Source organism: Camellia sinensis, chromosome 13 (assembly GCF_055761805.1).
Source record: "Camellia sinensis isolate YWXY chromosome 13, ASM5576180v1, whole genome shotgun sequence".
Lineage (NCBI taxonomy): Eukaryota > Viridiplantae > Streptophyta > Magnoliopsida > Ericales > Theaceae > Camellia > Camellia sinensis.
This window is the reverse complement of record NC_138973.1, coordinates 30,998,021-31,016,981: the sequence shown is the minus strand read 5'-3', so window position 1 is coordinate 31,016,981 and position 18,961 is coordinate 30,998,021. Positions and strand designations below refer to the sequence as shown.

Here is an 18,961-nt window from a genome sequence, read left to right as displayed (position 1 = left end):
CCTTAAGACTTAAGCGCCTCAAGTTGATCACTCAATAATGAAAGTTATGCTATCCAAACGTTCGATTTCTTCAGCAAGAAGAGCTTCTAAATCTCAACCTTACACCCCATTTTGGACCAAAATTATTTTAGACCTCAAAACCCTCTTTTTCAAAATATTTTTCCCAAAAGATTCTACGATGTTTCGAGACTCGCATTTCATTAAAAATTGCACTTTTCGGTAAACCGAGTAAGGACAAAGTGGAAATAAATGGAAGAGAGGTGAACTCTTTGAAAAAATCTTTCTCGGGGATCCGAACCTTGCAAATCTTCAACTGGCAGAGGTGAGTCAAAGTTCGGCTAGGGGCCCAGGGTTGGATGTGTAGTAGATGCCCTAGATGGGCGTTGCATTTCAGCATTGATCTCATCTTGCATGGCAATTCCCTGGTTTAACGCCGCTATCATGGCCATAACTTCTTTTGGACTCTGTGTCATCACAAGGCTGTTGAGTTGGTAATCGAGGAATGGATGGTGTAAGCTAAGAGCTGACTGACAAGGATTTTGACCTGGTTATACTTGATGTATCTGAACTGGATTAGTCTAAGTGGGTTTGACTGGATTGATTTTTTAGAATGGGTCTTTCGGTATTGGATGGATTTTTTGGGATCGGATCTTTTCTGAACTGGCTTTTTGGGATCAAATGGACCGGACCTTTGTTGAGTGGGTTTTTTTCTGGAATTAGATGGACTGTGATGGGTTAAGGCAAGTACTGCTCCTTCTCTAGCTCAAGAAAACCTAGCATTAAAACCAAATGCTCCATCAGATCGGGATACCGGATATGCTGGTCAAAACAGTGTAATATACAATTTTTGGCCCTGGCTTTGGTTCGCGTTCCGATATTTTTCCACTATATCAAATACAAACCCCTGGGTTTTGACCCAAATTTTGATTCTGATATGACCCTCAAGTTTGAAAGGAATCGCCTCAATATTAAGACTCTCCGATGATTGCATCATACATTCCCAAAGAGTTCACATTTTGCACAAAAGCATTCAAAACACCCCTATGAGAGGTTAGGGTTTCCCTGTCCTAGCTTTTGGAGTGATCTATAGCTTTACTACTTAATACAAAAGGTATCACAACATCCTAAAAAAACCGTCCAGGAATAGTAGATGGCAAACACAGTGACTTAAGCGCACCAATACAAATGCAATGCAAAAAATATATAAATGTAGATAAAATTTCACGTCATGAAGTTCGAGTCAAATTCTCTAATTTCTCCAGTAGAGTCGCCAGAAACTGTAGCTCGACTTTTTGTGGCCCCCTTTCGAGCCTGAAAATAGATTTTTCAGCCCTTGAGAATGAGAACTTGTTGGTTTGTGAACAAAAGTGTTATTCCTCTTCAAGAGGTATCACTACTAGCTCCTTTGCACTACTTCTTTTCTATCTTTTCTTACTGATTTTGAACTATTTTTTCAACTATTTTTGTGGGCTGAACCTTGTGGTTTAAGGCTATTAAAGGTAGAGGGGTTAATCACCCTTCTTTGAACCTTGTTCTCTAAGCCTTTACACTTGTGTTTTCCATCTTTTCATCAACTTTTTTTGAGCTTTTTACCACTGATTTTCAGTGGTTTTCAGAGGCCAAAAAAATGGTTTTGAAGTCCCAAAAATGGAGGGGTTAGCCACCCCTCATTTGGCTTGTTTACTAGCTTAAGTCACTATGTTTGCCATCTGCTATTCCTAGACGGTTTGTCGAAGGCTTGCCTAAAAACTTGCCAAAAGGCTGACCGGTCATAGGCTCTGCCATGATGGGAACATAACCTTTGGATCTGGATTACCGTTGTACTGTTTGATCCTCCTTTCACTTTTCGGTGTTAGGTGTGAGAGGTATATTAGGTAATCTTGTTGAGATATCCTTTTGGACCAATTGGCCTAGTGCATATAGTACGCTTTAGTGACTTTTCAAAACTAGGGCAGGATGCTCTCCTTTTTTTAGGATGTTGTGATACCGTTTGTATTGAGTAGTAAAGCTATAGATCACTTCGGACTCTCCTTCGTGAGAGCGTAATGTTGTAATAACGTGTATGTCTTTCAACCCCACGTCTTTCTCCTTTTTATTTACTAGCTTATGATGATTAGTTTAGGGACATCACATTTTGTTTAGCATTCTCATGTTTCCATCCATTTGTATTGCATGCACCGAGACTCAGTTCATCATTCTAACTTGTATTGTTAGTTTAATACTTCTTTGAATACGTGCTTAGACCGCATGCTATCAAATTGATTCATATGCCATACTAGTAGCCAAACCTAGTAAATTGCATATCGCATGTATTGCATTAGTCATATGGTATAGTTAGGAATCATGCATTCTTCTAACTCATTTGTTTTTTAGCTTGGAGTACTAGGTAAACCTTTACTCGCTTTAGCATATCGCATGTTGATGTTGCCATGTCTAGCATGCTTGCCATGAGGCTAAGTGCTTAATTGATAATTGCTTGAATACCTGTGGATGAAGGCTTATTGCTTGAATTGGAATAATTTGAGTAATGTTCATATGCAATCACTTTTTTCAAGTGGTACATGTTCGAAATAATTTTCAAAACAAACATGAATCAAATGTTCCAATTCTTGCAAATTAGTCTATGTTAGAGAAAATATGTGATTCCCCACAAGTAAATCAATCAATGGGAATAAAAATTAATGCGGAAAAATTAAATCAAAGGCAACACAAGAATTTTTACGTGGTTCCCTCAATGTGAGGTACGTCCACGGGATCGAAATCCGATTCCACTATCAACCAAATAGATTCCAAACGATTATAAACGAGACACGAATAGTCTCACAAAACCACCCTTAGGTGAATTTCAAATAATCACAAATAAACAAAAGGAAAGACCTCACCAAATAGATGAACAAAAATCTTCAGAACCAGAGTTGTAGAAGATCCAAAATAACGAAGCAAAGAACCACCGAAATTAATTCCACTTTTCACACACCCAAATAATTGATTTCACCAAAGTGGAGTATGTGTAACAGCCGTTCTCTTCACCTCGAGATGAGCAAAAAAAAAACCCTAAAATATTGTGAATCTAGGGTTTATTATCAAACTTTAGTTGTTTTCAAATTGGATTGGGTCTCCACAAAATTAGATATAATATATAAAAATATATTATAACTAATACCAAACTAAATCAAACTCTTTTAATAAACCAATTGGGTCCCACACTCCAATAAGGAGGTATACCCAATAATTCTCCCCCTACCGACTTAGGTGGAGAAATCAACCATACCCGCCAAAGTTCGACACTTCAAATGTTTGTCCCTCGACAAAGTATTAGTCATCATATTCGAAATATTATCATCCGTGTGAACCTTTTCAAGTTGTAACAATTTCGAATCTAACACATCACGAATCCAATGGTATCTCACATCAATGTGCTTCAATCTCGAATGAAAAGTAGAGTTTTTACTCAAGTGAATAGCACTTTGACTATCACAATAAAGCACATACTTTTCTTGCTTCAAACCCAACTCTTGCAAAAATTTCTTCTAACTCTTCTTTGCAAGCTTCTGTAATAGCAATAAATTCAGCTTCGGTAGTTGAGAGAGCAATACATTTTTGTAATTTAGATTGCCATGCCACAGCTCCCCCTGCAAAAGTCATCAAATAGCACGAAGTAGATTTCCTAGAATCAATATCACCGGCCATGTCAGAATCCGTGAACCCATCAAGCATCGACTTACCATCCCCAAAACACAAAGACACCTTCGAAGTCCCTCGAAGATACCTTAGAATCCATTTTACCGCTGCCCAATGTTCTTTACCAGGATTAGAGAGAAAACGACTCACCACACCAACGACATGAGCAATATCCGGCCTTGTACAAACCATGGCATACATCAAAGAACCAACCGCTGAAGCATAAGGAACTTTCAACATTTCTTCTTTGTCTTTCTCACTTGTAGGACATTGATTCGAATTAAGTTTGAAGTGACCCGCAAGTGGACAACCAACCGGCTTTGCTTTATTCATGTTGAACCTCTCAAGAACTTTCTCAATGTAGCTTTCTTGAGACAACCAAATCAGACCTTCTCTGCGATCACAAACAATTTTCATACCAAGTATTTGCTTTGTCGGTCCCAAATCTTTCATAGCAAAAGACTTGCTCAACTCCAATTTCAACCTGTTTATCATGGTATAATCTTGACCCACAATTAACATGTCATCAGCATAAAGCAAAAGAATAATAAATTTACCATCCGGAAAATTTTTCACAAACACACAATGGTCCGAAGTGGTTTTAGAAAAACCATTATTCATCATGAAAGAGTCAAATTTTTTGTACCATTGCCACAAAGCTTGCTTGAGACCATACAAACTTTTCTTCAATTTGTAAACAAATTTCTCTTTCCCTTTCTCTATAAAACCTTCTGGTTGCTCCATGTAAATTTCTTCTTCAAGGTCACCATGAAGAAATGCGGTCTTCACATCAAGTTGCTCAACTTCAAGGTTCATACTTGCAGCCATGCCAAGTACAACCCGAATAGAAGACATCTTCACAACCGGCGAGAAAATCTCATCAAAGTCAATACATTTCTTTTGCCCAAAGCCTTTCACAACAAGACGTGCCTTATACCTCAGATTCTTGCCATCATTCTTCAATTTGAAGACCCACTTATTTTTCAAAATTTTTCTCCCCTTAGGCAACTTTACTAAATCATAGGTGTGATTCATCTCCTCTTCCATGGCCTTTTTCCAATCATCTTTCTTTGTATGCTCAATTGCTTCTTGGTAGCTCTCAGGCTCCCCTTGATTAGAAATCAACACAAACTCATTTGGAGGATACTTTCTTGAAGGTTGTCGGTCCCTTGTAGATTTCCTTAACTCAAGTTCTGGTGGCGGTTCTTGAGTTGGATGCTCTTCCTTAATTTCTAGCTCAACTTCATTAGGATTAGCATCATCCTCTACATCTTCAATAGGTGGCTGCATATCTCCCCCATTTTCATCATCAACTGAAGATGAAGGAGATGGATCCATGTCAATGAGATCACTAGTTTTTGGCTCCGATTGATCACCTTTGCCAAAGTCTTCAATTGTTTGGTCTTCAAGAAACACAACATCACGGCTTCGAATGACTTTCTTGTCGACCGGATCCCACAATCTATACCCAAATTCATCACGCCCATAGCCAAGAAAAATACATTGTCTTGACTTACTATCAAGCTTGGACCTCTCATCCTTTGGAATGTGAACAAAAGCTCGGCAACCAAACACTCTCAAGCGCTCATAACACACATCTTTGCCGGTCCAAACTTTTTCTGGAACATCACCATTCAAAGGATAGGAAGGAGACAAATTGATCACGTCAACCGCTGCCTTCAATGCCTCACCCCAAAAGGATCTTGGCAATTTAGCTTGTGAAAGCAAACACCTTGTTCTTTCTACAATGGTGCGGTTCATCCTCTCGGCAACTCCATTTTGTTGAGGAGTCTTCTTAACTGTCTTTTGGTGCCGAATACCTTGGCTGCGACAATACTCATCAAATGGCCCAATGTATTCACCACCATTGTCTGATCAGATGCACTTCAATTTCTGCCTTGTTTCTCTTTCAACCATGGCCTGAAAAAGCTTAAATACTTCTAGAACTTGATCTTTAGTTTTTAGTAAAAATGCCCAAACTTTCCTTGAATAATCATCAATGAAAGTAACAAAATAAAGTGCACCATCATGTGTTCTAACTTTTAAAGGACCACAAACATCCGAATGAATCAACTCCAAAACATTTTCTTTTCTAGAAGCAACATTTTTATAAAAAGAAACTCTATGTTGTTTACCCGCCAAACAATGAACACAAGTTTTGAGATGTGTACCTTTCAAACTGGGTAGAAGCTCTTTCTTGAACAATACTTGCAGCCGCTTGGGCCACAATTCGGTAGAAGTATCATCTTCAAGTGCATTGACAACACCTTTACAAATTTTTCCTTGCATTGAATAAAGTGTATGAGTCTTCTTGCACTTAGCCACCACCAAAGAACCCTTTGTGAGCTTCCATATTCCATCACCAAATTTGTTGTTGAAACCTTCATCATCTAGCTTCCCAGTAGAGATCAAATTAAGTTGAATGTCAGGAACATGCCTCACATCTTTAAGCAACAACTTGCAGCCCAAATTTGTTTCCAAGCAAACATCACCCATGCCAATAACCTTGGACAAACATTCATTACCCATTCGAACAAAACCATAATCTCCTTTGATGTAGGTAGTGAAGAAATCAACTCGATAAGTCACATGAAAAGAAGCAGCAGAATCAATCACCCAATTGCTCTTTTGGCCCACAAAATTGATACAATCATCTTCACAAACGACCATGAGATCATCGATAGTGACTGCCGTTGTGTCTTCTTGCTTCTTGTCCACACTTTTGTCATGTCTTTTCTTCTTGTTCTTGAGCTTTCGGCATTCTCGCTTCATATGCCCTTTCTTTGAAAAAGAACCATCTTTTGATTTGTCACGGCTTTGATCATGACCACGAGGAGTCTTACTCCTCCCCCTTGTTTTGCTTTGGCCTCTCACAACAAATGCTTCCGAATGAGAGGAACCCGCTGATTTTCTTCTAGTTTCTTCATTCAACAAACTACTAGTGACTTGGTCCATTGTGACAACTCCATCAGGTGCCGAATTACTAACCGTCACAACCAAAGTCTCCCAACTTTCGGGCAAAGAACTAAGTAGCATCAAAGCCTGCAACTCATCATCAAAAATAATTTTCATAGAAGCAAGTTGGTTAACAATACTTTTTATTTCATTCAAATGTTCTGGAATGGGGCTGCCCTCTTTATATTTTAAATTAACCAACTTACGAAACAAAAAAGCTTTATTTGTGGCCGATTTCCTATCATAAAGGCCCTCTAATTTTTTTCCATAAATCATGTGCCGAAGTTTCAGTAGCAACATGATGAAACACACTGTCATCAATCCATTGACGGACAACACCAATGGCTTTTCGATTAAGCCTATTCCATTCATCATTTTTCATACCCTCAAGTTTGCCACTATCACCTTCAATGGGTCCATACAAATCTTTACAAAATAATAGGTCTTCCATTTTAGTTTTCTAAGTTACCCAATTGCTTCCATTGAAGTTAGACATACGACCTACATTCCCCTCCATTGATTTACACAAATAAATAAACCCAAATAAACTGTAAGTTTGTTAGGGAAAATATGTGATTCTCCACAAGTAAATTAATCAATGGGAATAAAAACTAATGCAGAAAAATTAAATCAAAGGCAACACAAGAATTTTTACGTGGTTCCCTCAATGTGAGGTACGTCCACGGGATCGAAATCCGATTCCACTATCAACCAAATAGATTCCAAACGATTACAAATGTGACACAAATGGTCTCACAAAACCACCCTTAAGTGAATTCCAAATAATCACAAATAAACAAAAGGAAAGACCTCACCAAATAGATGAACAAAAATCTTCAGAACCAGAGTTGTAGAAGATCCAAAATAACGAACCAAATCAACACCAAAAACGAAACAAAGAACCACCCAAATTAATTCCACTGTTCACACACCCAAATAATTGATTTCACCAAAATGGAGTATGTGTAACAGCCGTTCTCTTCACCTCGAGACGAACAAAAACAAAACCCTAAAATATTGTGAATCTAGGGTTTATTATCAAACTTTAGTTGTTTCCAAATTGGATTGGGTCTCCACAAAATTAGATATAATATATAAAAATATATTATAACTAATACCAAACCAAATCAAACTCTTTTAATAAACCAATTGGGTCCTACACTCCAATAAGGAGGTATAGCCAACAGTCTACACTTGTGTGTGCGCATCACATAGTAATGCTAGCCTAATAAATCGGAACAAGAGCATATAATGTAGACAAGATTCATATCATGATTAGTAAAGGCTGATCTTTAATCGAGCGAGCGGGGGTGCTCAATTCATGACATTCCCCTCTCGTACCTAAGTTTCCGAGCCGAGATAATCTTGGTGATGACGAACACGTGGCCTTTGGCACTAGTCATGGGTTTCCTAGATTTCTCCAAAAATTATTTAGGTCTCGACTTTGTATTTGGCAAAGTAGTCAATTTTTAGCAATTTGATTCAAAATTGATTTTTCAAAAGATTTGCCAGATTGGGACTCTTTGGTGTTTATCTATTTCACATTGCACTTGTGAGATCAAATTTAGAACCGTGGGAGTTCGATATTGTAGGGCTTATTCGTCTTCCGAAAGGAGACACGAAAAGTCGAGCTACAGTTAACATTTGAGAAGAATAGAAGATATTTTTTCTATATTCCATTCAATTAATATTCATATACACTGCTCAAGATATTTATAGAGAACAATATCTAACTAACTCAGTAACTGATTAACAAATTCAGTAACTAACTCAACTAACTAACTAACCAATTCAGCTAACAACCACTTTAACTGTTTAACAAACATTACAGCTGTGATGAATCAGTTATCAATGCTGACTTCTTATTAAGCTGAGACTGAAGCTTTGACTCTGCCTCTAGCTGCACCTGAGACTGCACCGAAGTGTGTGAGTGCGGCTGTGAGTGCTGCTGCACCTGTGTCTGATGTATCTTAGCACTCCCCTGCAAGCTGATGGGGCAAGGCTGCACAAGAAGCTTGTCTTTCAAATAAAGAAACCGAGAGGTAGAAAGAGTTTTGGTGAAAATGTCAGCCACTTGATCTGTTGTAGGAACATATTTCAAAGCAATCACTTTGGCAACAACTTTATCCCGAATAAAATGGCAGTCAATTTCTATATGTTTATAGCGTGAATGGAAAACTGGATTAGAAGCCAATGCCATTGCAGAAATGTTGTCACACCAGAGCTCAGGAACAGAAGATGGAAAAATATGCATATCTTTTAACAATTGCTGCAGCCAGGTTAATTCAGCAGTTGCATTAGCTAATGCTCTATACTCTGCCTCAGTAGATGATCTAGAAACAATAGGTTGTTTCTTAGCACTCCATGAAATTAGATTAGAACCCAAATAGACACAGTAACCTGAAGTGGACTTTCGATCAACACTATCACCGGCCCAGTTTGAATCAGAAAAAGCATGAAGAGATAAGGGACCAGCAATAAAGTGTAGCCCATGATGAAGAGTACCTTTTACATATCTCAACAAACGTTTAACAGCTTGAAAATCAGCATTTGTGGGCAGATGCATATGCTGACATGCTTGGTTAACAGCTAAGGCTAAATCAGGTCTGGTAATAGTGAGATACTGGAGACCACCAACAATACTCCTATACAAAGAAGGATTAGAAAATGGCAGCTCATCTGAAGAAGAAGAAGGAGAATAAGAAGCCTTCACAGCTAAAGGAGTGGAGCAAGGTTTACAATCAGTTAAACCAGCTTTGTGAAGTAGCTCAGTGGCATACTTAGTTTGAGATAAGAAGTAACCCTGAGATAAGGCATTAACGGAGATGCCCAAGAAATAGGACACAGTCCCCAATTCCTTCATGGAGAACACGGTATGCATATGCTGAATAAATTGTGCAAGAAGAGCAGGATCACTACCAGTGACTAGAATGTCATCAACATAGACAACAAGAATAAGCAAACTGATGGAAGTGTGTTGAACAAAAAGAGAGGAATCTGAATGACTATTAACAAAGCCTTGAGAAATAAGGAATTTAGAGAAAGTAGAATACCAAGCTCGAGGAGCTTGTTTAAGTCCATACAAGGCTTTCTTGAGTTTGCACACTTGATTAGAAGACTGAATAAAACCTGGAGGTTGTAATATATACACTTCCTCATCTAATGTTCCATGAAGAAAGGCATTAGATATGTCTAATTGATGAATAGGCCAATTAAAATGAAGAGCCAAACAAAGAAAAATACGAATTGTAGGTTGTTTAGCCACAGGGCTAAAAGTTTCATGGAAATCAACACCTTCTTGTTGAAGATATCCCTTTGCCACCAATCTAGCTTTATATCTTGCCACAGAACCATCAGAATTTCTCTTGATTCTATACACCCATTTACAACCAATTGCTATTTTATGAGGAGGAAGAGACACAAGATCCCAAGTGCCTTGTTGCTGCAAGGCTTGAAATTCTTCCTGCATAGCAGTAAGCCACACAGGAGAACCTAAGGCAGCTTGAACAGTAGGAGGTTCAGTGTAAAGATAAGAAGAGGAGGTGGTTGTAAGACACAGAGGAGGTTTTGTTTTGGATCGAGTGAGCATGGGATGAACATTAGAGGAAACCAAGGAAGGAACCAGAGTAGAAGGCAAACCAGAAGGTAGAGGAAGATCAATGGAAATAGAATGAATAGGAATAGCATGAGAAGGAGAAGAAGAACTCAGAGGTGATGAGGCTGCTGGAGAAGTAGAATTAATAGGACTAGCATGAGGAGAATGAGAGGTAGATGTAGCATGAGGAGAAGAAGGAGATGGAGATGCAGAAGGGTCAGTAAAAGACTCAGAAGAAAGAGAAGAAGAAGGCCAGAAGACATTATGAATCTGAGACAAAGAGCTAGTTGAAGATGAAGAGAAAAGAGAAGAAGAAGCAAAAGGAAAGCAGGTTTCATTGAAGATGACATGCCTAGAAACAAAGATTTTGCCACTAATAGGATCTAAACACCTATAGCCTTTGATGGTGGGATGATAACCTAAAAAGACACAAGATAAGGACTTAGGTTGAAGCTTGTGAGTAGTATAAGGCTTTAACCAAGGAAAACACTGGCAACCAAAGACTTTGAAGAAAGAAAAATCTGGAAGAGTGTTAAACAAAATCTGAAATGGAGATTTGTGAGACAGAACAGAACTAGGCATTCTATTGATGAGAAATACTGCTGTAGCAACAGCATCAAACCAATATGTCAAAGATAGAGAAGATTGATGAAGTAGAGTGATAGCAGTTTCAGTGATATGGCGATGCTTTCTCTCAGCAACACCATTCTGTGCTTGTGTATAAGGACAACTGGTTTGATGAAGAATACCATGTGAAGAGAAAAGAGAAGCAACCTTTTTGTTTACAAATTCAGTCCCTCCATCAGTTCTTAAAATTTTAAGAGAAGTGTGAAATTGATTTTCAACATAGGCTTTAAACTCAAGCAATTTTTCATAGACTTCACTTTTAAAATGTAAGGGATAGATCCAAGTGAATCTACTACAATCATCAACAAACAAAACATAAAAGCGAAAAGGAGCATTATTAATAGTAAAAGGCCCCCATACATCAGCATGAACAAGAGAAAAAGGACTATCACTAGAAGAGCAAGACAATTTGAAAGGAAGTCTATGACTTTTTGACACATAGCAGTCAGTGCAATCTAGGACTTTATTAAAACTCTTTTTATTTGGAAGATGAGATGCCAGGTGTTGAAGTTTGGAAATAGAAGGGTGACCCAATCTTTGATGCCACAGCAAATCAGAGATTGGAGAGACTGAAGTAGTGGATGACTGAAAAACCTGTGGTTGCTTAGGACAGAAAGTAGAGGAGGGAGACAACTGATAAAGGCCATTGATGTTTGATCCTTTATGCAGAATCTGTTTTGTGTGTTTGTCCTGAATGACAAAAGAATCAGAATCAAAAATAACACAACAGTTATGATCCTTGGTTAATTGATGAACAGATAACAGATTGGATGATATAGAAGGAACATGCAAAAGATTGGACAGATGAAAGGAAAATTGAGGTGTAGGAAGAATACCACTTCCAACATGTTGAATAGGTAAAACTGAGCCATTGCCTACTGTAACCTGATCTGAGCCTTGATAGGTTTGATACTGCTGAAGATTGGTCAAATCATGTGTAAGATGAGTTGTTGCTCCTGAATCAATGTACCAAGGTGGAACAGGAGAATCTGAAGAGGAAGAAGTTACTGCAGCAGCATAGGCCTTGGGAGATGCAGAAGGTTGATATTGTGGATCAAGCCGATGCCAACAGTCCAATGCAAGATGATCAGATTTGCCACAGATCTGGCAGATAGAGGAAGCAGAACCAGAATAGGCTGATGCTCTGGAACGATTGTTAGAAAATCGATTATGAGATTAAAGTTACTGCAGCAGCATAGGCCTTGGGAGATGCAGAAGGTTGATATTGTGGATCAAGCCGATGCCAACAGTCCAATGCAAGATGACCAGATTTGCCACAGATCTGGCAAATAGAGGAAGCAGAACCAGAATAGGCTGATGCTCTGGAACGATTGTTAGAAAATCGATTATGAGATTTGTTGCCACGAAAAAACCTACCACTTCGACCTCCTCTGTATTGAGATCTACCAGTAAAAGGAGGATGAGGATATGATCCAAGAATGGAGCGTTGTCCTTCAAAATCAGAACCAGAAGCAAAAACAGAAGTAGAACCTTTAGGTGCTGAATAAGCAACATGCAAATCAGGTTTGGAAGCATGCTTGATCTTGCTTTCAATGTGAATTTCTTCTGAGCCAAGTAAGGAACACAATTCTTCCATAGAGACAGCATTGGATCTGGTACGAATGGATGTTTTGAAGGCATCATATTCGTCTGGTAAGCCATTTAAGGTAAGAAGAATGAGATCTTCATCCTCAACCTTTGCACCAGACAGAGCTAACTGATCTGAAACTGCTTTGATCTGTGAAAGGTAGCAGTCAATTGAAGAAGATTGTTTTCGAATGGTATGAAGCTGGTTCTTCAGTTGATGAATATGAGATCGAGAGACAGAAGTAAATTTCTTCTCTAAGGTTTTCCAAACTTGAGAACTACTGTGGAGATGAAGAACAGAGGCATAGACTGATGAAGATAAAGTGGCAGTTAAACATGTGAGCAGATTTGCATCAATAGCTTCCCATTGAAGATATGCAGGATTGGAAACAAATTTTCCAGATGCATCAGGAATTTCAGATGGAGGACAAGGGATTGCACCTGTTACATAGCCAAGAAGACCTGTAGCTCGAAGAATATTATGGAGTTGATTTCTCCAAATCAAAAAATTTGTGGAATCAAGTTTAACAGTGATGAGAGAACCAAAATTGGATAGAAGAGACTGAAGACTTGAAGGTAAAGAAACAGGATCAGCCATGGATGACTCTTGAAGAATACTCGGAAGAGTTTAGGAAGGCTCTGATACCACGAGAAGAATAGAAGATATTTTTTCTATATTCCATTCAATTAATATTCATATACACTGCTCAAGATATTTATAGAGAACAATATCTAACTAACTCAGTAACTGATTAACAAATTCAGTAACTAACTCAACTAACTAACTAACCAATTCAGCTAACAACCACTTTAACTGTTTAACAAACATTACAGCTGTGATGAATCAGTTATCAATGCTGACTTCTTATTAAGCTGAGACTGAAGCTTTGACTCTGCCTCTAGCTGCACTTGAGACTGCACCGAAGTGTGTGAGTGCGGCTGTGAGTGCTGCTGCACCTGTGTCTGATGTATCTTAGCAACATTCAAACAACCTTCCATTCATGCATATTCTATCTCATAGTGCCAAATTGTTTCAAATGCTTCATAATGAGCAAACGGAACAATTGGGGATTTCGCCAATAATAATTGTAAGGAATATATATGAAAGAAAAAAATAACTAGATGAACATAAAAATGATTAATCTCAATGCTAATAATTGGATTATTCAAAAGAAAACGTTGAAGGTCATCTTCGAGTTAAGGATCAAGTGGTATCCAATCACCCTCCAATAAAATAGAATCATCAATGTCAAAAGCCCAAAGAGTGGCAAGGTATATGTGTTCAAACCAGCTATCACTGTCAAGATAGGCAAGTGGAGGGTCCAGTTCCAGAATGGCGTAGGCCACCTGACGTGCTATAGAAATATACGTCGTATCGTACTGCATATATGAAGGGATAAAGATCTAATAGTAAAATTGAGAAAAAAATTTATTTAAGTCACTCATTTGATTCAAAAACATTCAAAATTATGAACAATATTATTATCATTATTATTATTAATTTATGTGGTTTCTTTTTTCTTTTCTTTTTTTTTAAAGGAAATGTGGGTTTAATCCTGATAAATAAGATCTAAAAGAATTTCCCCAACGACTGCACTTCTCAATTCTAGAAATGGTTTCAAACGTTGCCTATTTACCTTAAACACCTCACCATTTCTAGGATTTTCAATTTCAACAACTCCATATGGGTATACCATGCGGACTAAGAAAGGACCAGTCCATCGAGACCGAAGTTTCCCTAGGAATAAATGCAAACGTGAATTATAGAGAAGGACTTTCTGACCAGGTATAAAGGATTTTCTTAGAATATTTTGATCATGCACCTTTTTCATCCGATCCTTACATGACTTGGCACACTTGTACGCATCATTCCTTATTTCCTCTAACTCATTAATTTGAAGCTTGCGACTGGTACTTGCTTCATCCAAATCAAGGTTAAGTTGCTTTATAGCCCAGTAAGCTCTATGCTCTAATTCAATAGGGAGGTGACAAGCCTTGCCATAGACCAATCGATAAGGAGACATTCCTATGGGAGTTTTAAATGCAGTACGATAAGCCCACAATGTGTCATTCAATCTTAACCAAAAGAATTAGGAAATGGTCCCATAAAATCAATACCCCACACATCAAATATTTCGACTATTAAAATCGGGTTGAGTGGCATCATATTTCTTCGAGAGACACTTCCTAATTGTTGGCATTGCTCACAGGCTGAGCAATATGTAAATGAATCACGAAAAACATAAGGCCAATGAACTCCACATTGCAAAATCTTGGCTGCCATCTTTTTAGCACTAAAATGGCCTCTACAAGCGTGATCATGACAAAAAGATATTACACTTTGTTGATCATTTTCAGGAATACATTGCCGAATAATTTGGTTAGGACAATATTTGAATAAATATGGATCATCCCAGAAAAAATGCTTGGTTGCAGCTAAAAATTTTGACTTATCTTGTTTAGTCCAACGTTGCCATTTGGCTAGTAACAAGGTAATTTACAATGTCCGCAAACCAAGGTGAAGATAATTGGGTCACATGCATTAATTGCTCATCAAGGAAGCTTTCAATAATGGGATTAGAGTCTCGTGAAAAATCAACAACCAGTCGCGATAAGTGATCTGCTACCACATTCTTGGATCCCTTTTTATCCCGAATTTCAATGGCAAATTCTTGTAAGAGTAATATCCAACGAATAAGATGAGATTTGGCATCTTTCTTGGACATTAAATATTTTAATGCTGCATGGTCTGAGTAGACTATGACCTTAGACCCTAGCATAAAAGAGCGAAATTTTTCTAGGGCGAATACAACAGCCAGCAACTCTTTTTCTGTGGTGGAATAATTAAGTTGTGCATCATTTAGTGTCTTACTGGCATAATATATTACATAAGGGAGTTTTTCAATTTATTGCCCTAAAATAGCACCAATTGCATGGTCAGACGTGTCACACGTAATTTCAAAAGGTTGACTCTAATCAGGTGGTCGAATTATAGGTGCAGAAGGTAACTTAGATTTCAATTTTTCAAAAGCCTGAAGGCACTTATCATCAAATGCAAACGGTGCATCTTTGACCAACAAGCTACACAAAGGACGAGAAATCTTCTAAAATCCTTAGTGAATCGTCTATAAAATCCTGCATGCCCTAAGAAACTTCTAATTTCTTTTACAGTTTTTTGGGAGGTGGAAGGTTGGAAATTAAATCAATTTTAGCTTTGTCAACCTCAATACCCTTATTTGAAACTACATGTCCAAGAACAATTCCTTTTTTTACCATAAAGTGACATTTTTCCCAGTTAAGTACAAGATTCTTTTCTTTACAACGGGCTAGTACTAACATAAGATGGTGCAAACATTCATCGAAAGAATTCCCGAATACTGAAAAATCATCCATGAATACCTCTAGAAAACGCTCAACCATATCAGAGAAAATACTAATCATGCATCACTGGAAAGTGGTTGGGGCATTGCACAATCCAAAAGGCATGCGACGATAGGTGAATGTACCATAAGGGCAAGTAAACGTAGTTTTCTCTTGGTCTTGTAGAGTAATAAGAATTTGGTTATAACCAGAGTATCCATCAAGAAAACAATAGTATGCATGACCTGCTAACCTTTCCAACAATTAGTCTATGAACGGAAGGGGAAAATGATCTTTTCGTGTCATTGAATTTGGCACCCCGTTTGCACACGAGTTAGAACCAATTCATTGTTCTCATTTTTCACTACTGTAACACCTGATTTCTTGGGTACCACTTGAACATGACTTACCCAAGTACTATCGAAAATTGGATAAATTATACCTGCATTTAAAAGTTTAAGAATCTCGGCACTAACTACTTCTTGCATGTGAGGATTTAGGCGTCTTTGTGGCTCGCGTGAGGGTTTAGCATCCTCTTCTAAATGGATTCTATGCATAACAATAGAAGGACTGATTCCCTTAATATCATTAATGGACCATCCTGTTGCTTCCTTATGTTCTTTTAGGACCTCAAGTAATTTGTGTTCATTAGCATCTTCCAAATCAGAAGCAATAATTACGAGAAGAGACTCAGAAGGTCCAAAGAATACATACTTAAGGGTATTAGGCAATGGTTTTAATTCCAATTTAGGTGGCTCCACTAGGGACGGAAGTGATGATGTTAAAGAAATTAGAAGAAGAGCCAGTTTAGGTTGCCATTTGTTGATGTTCATTACTGGAATAGAATCTAACAGTGCATTAACTTGCTCAATTGACTCATCAATATCCAAATTACATCCAAAATGAGCTAGGCAGGCCTCTAAGGGATCTTCATAACTGGATTCAATGAACTCATCATGGACAAGACTATCAATCAAGCACACAATACTAGCTTCTTCTTCAGTTGGTGGTTGTTTACTAATATCAAAAATATTGAGCTCAACCATCATATTACCAAATGAAATTTTCATAACACCATTCCAACAGTTTATTAGCACATTAGAAGTAGCTAAAAATGGCCGACCTAGAATAACTGGAATTTGATTATTTGAATTGTGGGCAGGCTGAGTATCTAGTACTATGAAGTCTATTGGGAAATAAAATTTATCAACTCGAATCAAAACGTCTTCAATGACTCCTCTAGGAATTTTAACAGATCTATCAGCCAATTTAAGTATCACAGAGGTGGGTTTTAACTCTCCTAGACCTAATTGTAAGTAGACCGAATATGGAAGTAAATTGACACTAGCCTCCAAATCTAACAGCGCTTGCTCAATATGATGGTCACCTATTGTACAAGAAATTGTGGGACAACCAGGATCTTTATACTTGACTGGTACTTTTCGTTGAATAATGGAGCTAACTTGTTCTGTTAAGAATGCCTTTTTAGGGACATTAATCTTTCTCTTCACAGTTACAAGGTCTTTCAAAAATTTAACATATGCAGGTACTTATTGAATAGCGTCTAGGAATGAAATATTAATTTGAACTTGTTTAAGTATTTCTAGAACATCTCCTAGTTGTGCACCTTTCTTAGGAGCAACTAACCTTTGAGGGAAAGGAGCTTTAGGAATACAACTCCCCACTTTAGGTTCTATTTCAGTAGGTTGTGAGACAGAAGGTTCTTGAGTTTTAACAAGTTCCTTTGGATTCTTTCCTTTGTCTAACTCAGCTGGTCTCTCCTCTATTGGCATGTGTACTTCATTGTCTACTTGTTTTCCAGACCTAAGGGTAACAATGGATTGGACCTGCTCTTGTGAAGTGTCAGGGGAATTTATGGCGAATTGCCCTTTAGGATTTGGTATACATTGACTAGGAAACCGTCCTTTCTCTTTCTCAGACATCTGGTTGGCTAACTGGACTATTTGGCTTTCTAATTTAGAAATAGCTGAGTTTGTTTTTGCTAATGGATTGGCCAGTCATTTGCATGAATGCACGTAATGTATCTTCTAAAGATCAACTCTGTTGCCGAGGCGCAGCAGACTGAAAATTGGATTGAGAGACAGAAGGTCGATTAACGTAAGGTTGATTAGGAAATGTTTGGGTTGGAGGATGGAACCCTGGTGGAAATTGATTGTGTGGTTGTGCATGTTGTCCACTAACATTTTGGATGGGCTGATTTTGCCCCCATGAAAAATTAGGATGATTTCGCCAATTATGATTGTATGTTTCTGAGAAGGGACTAGGAAATGGCTTCCCATAATTATTTAATGCATTTGCTTGCTCAGCATAGCATTCTGAATATCCTACCATTGATGGGTGGTATGTATTGGACTAGAACACATAGAACATACATCACTTTGTACTTGATTGGTTGACTCCATCGATTTTTTCAAAACTAATGCCTCTACTTTTCGGGTAAGATTATCTAATTTCATCCTAAGTTCATAATCATCTTTTACTTCATATAATCCCCCTCTCTTAGATGACGAATCTGACTTATCCCTATAAGAATTGAAATCCCACTGTTGGGAACTCTCAGATAATTTTCAAGGAATAGGCTACATCCTCTCTAAGACTCAAGAAACCTCCACCATTCATGGATTCAATCATGTTTCGATGAGACTAAGTTAAACCGTTATAGAAATATTGCATAAGTCTCCATGTTTCAAGGCCATGGTGGGGACATTTTAAAGTCAAGTCTTTAAATCATTCCCAACTTTCATAAAAATTTTCATGTTCATTCTACGAAAAATCAGAAACTTCTCTTCTTAAAGCATTAGTTTTTGCCATTGGAAAGAATTTAGAGAGTAACTTTTTTACAAGAAACTCCCATAAAGTGACTGACCCAGAGGGTAAAGAGTTTAACCATGCTTTTGCCTCATCCTTTAAAGAAAAGGGAAAATATTGTAGTTTAACGGACTCCTCAGAAAAATTTTGAAATCTAAAAGTTGAACAAATTTCAAGAAGATCCTTTACATGCATGTAAGGATCCTCCCTCACTAACCCATGAAAAATTGGAAGAAGTTGGATTACAAGAGGTTTTAACTTGAAATGTGTTGCATTTGTTGTGGGTAACACTATACACGAAGGAGGATTAGTGGTGATTGGTGAAAA

At 37.8% G+C, this 18,961-nt stretch overlaps 1 non-coding gene across 1 annotated transcript; it reads left to right on the top strand.

Moving 5' to 3' along the window:
• Nucleotides 1-18,515: 18,515 nt before the first annotated feature.
• On the top strand, nt 18,516-18,624 carry LOC145806629 (small nucleolar RNA R71). Its single transcript, XR_014349939.1, has one exon. It is a non-coding gene; the product is annotated as a small nucleolar RNA R71 (small nucleolar RNA).
• The last annotated feature ends 337 nt before the right edge of the window (nt 18,625-18,961 follow it).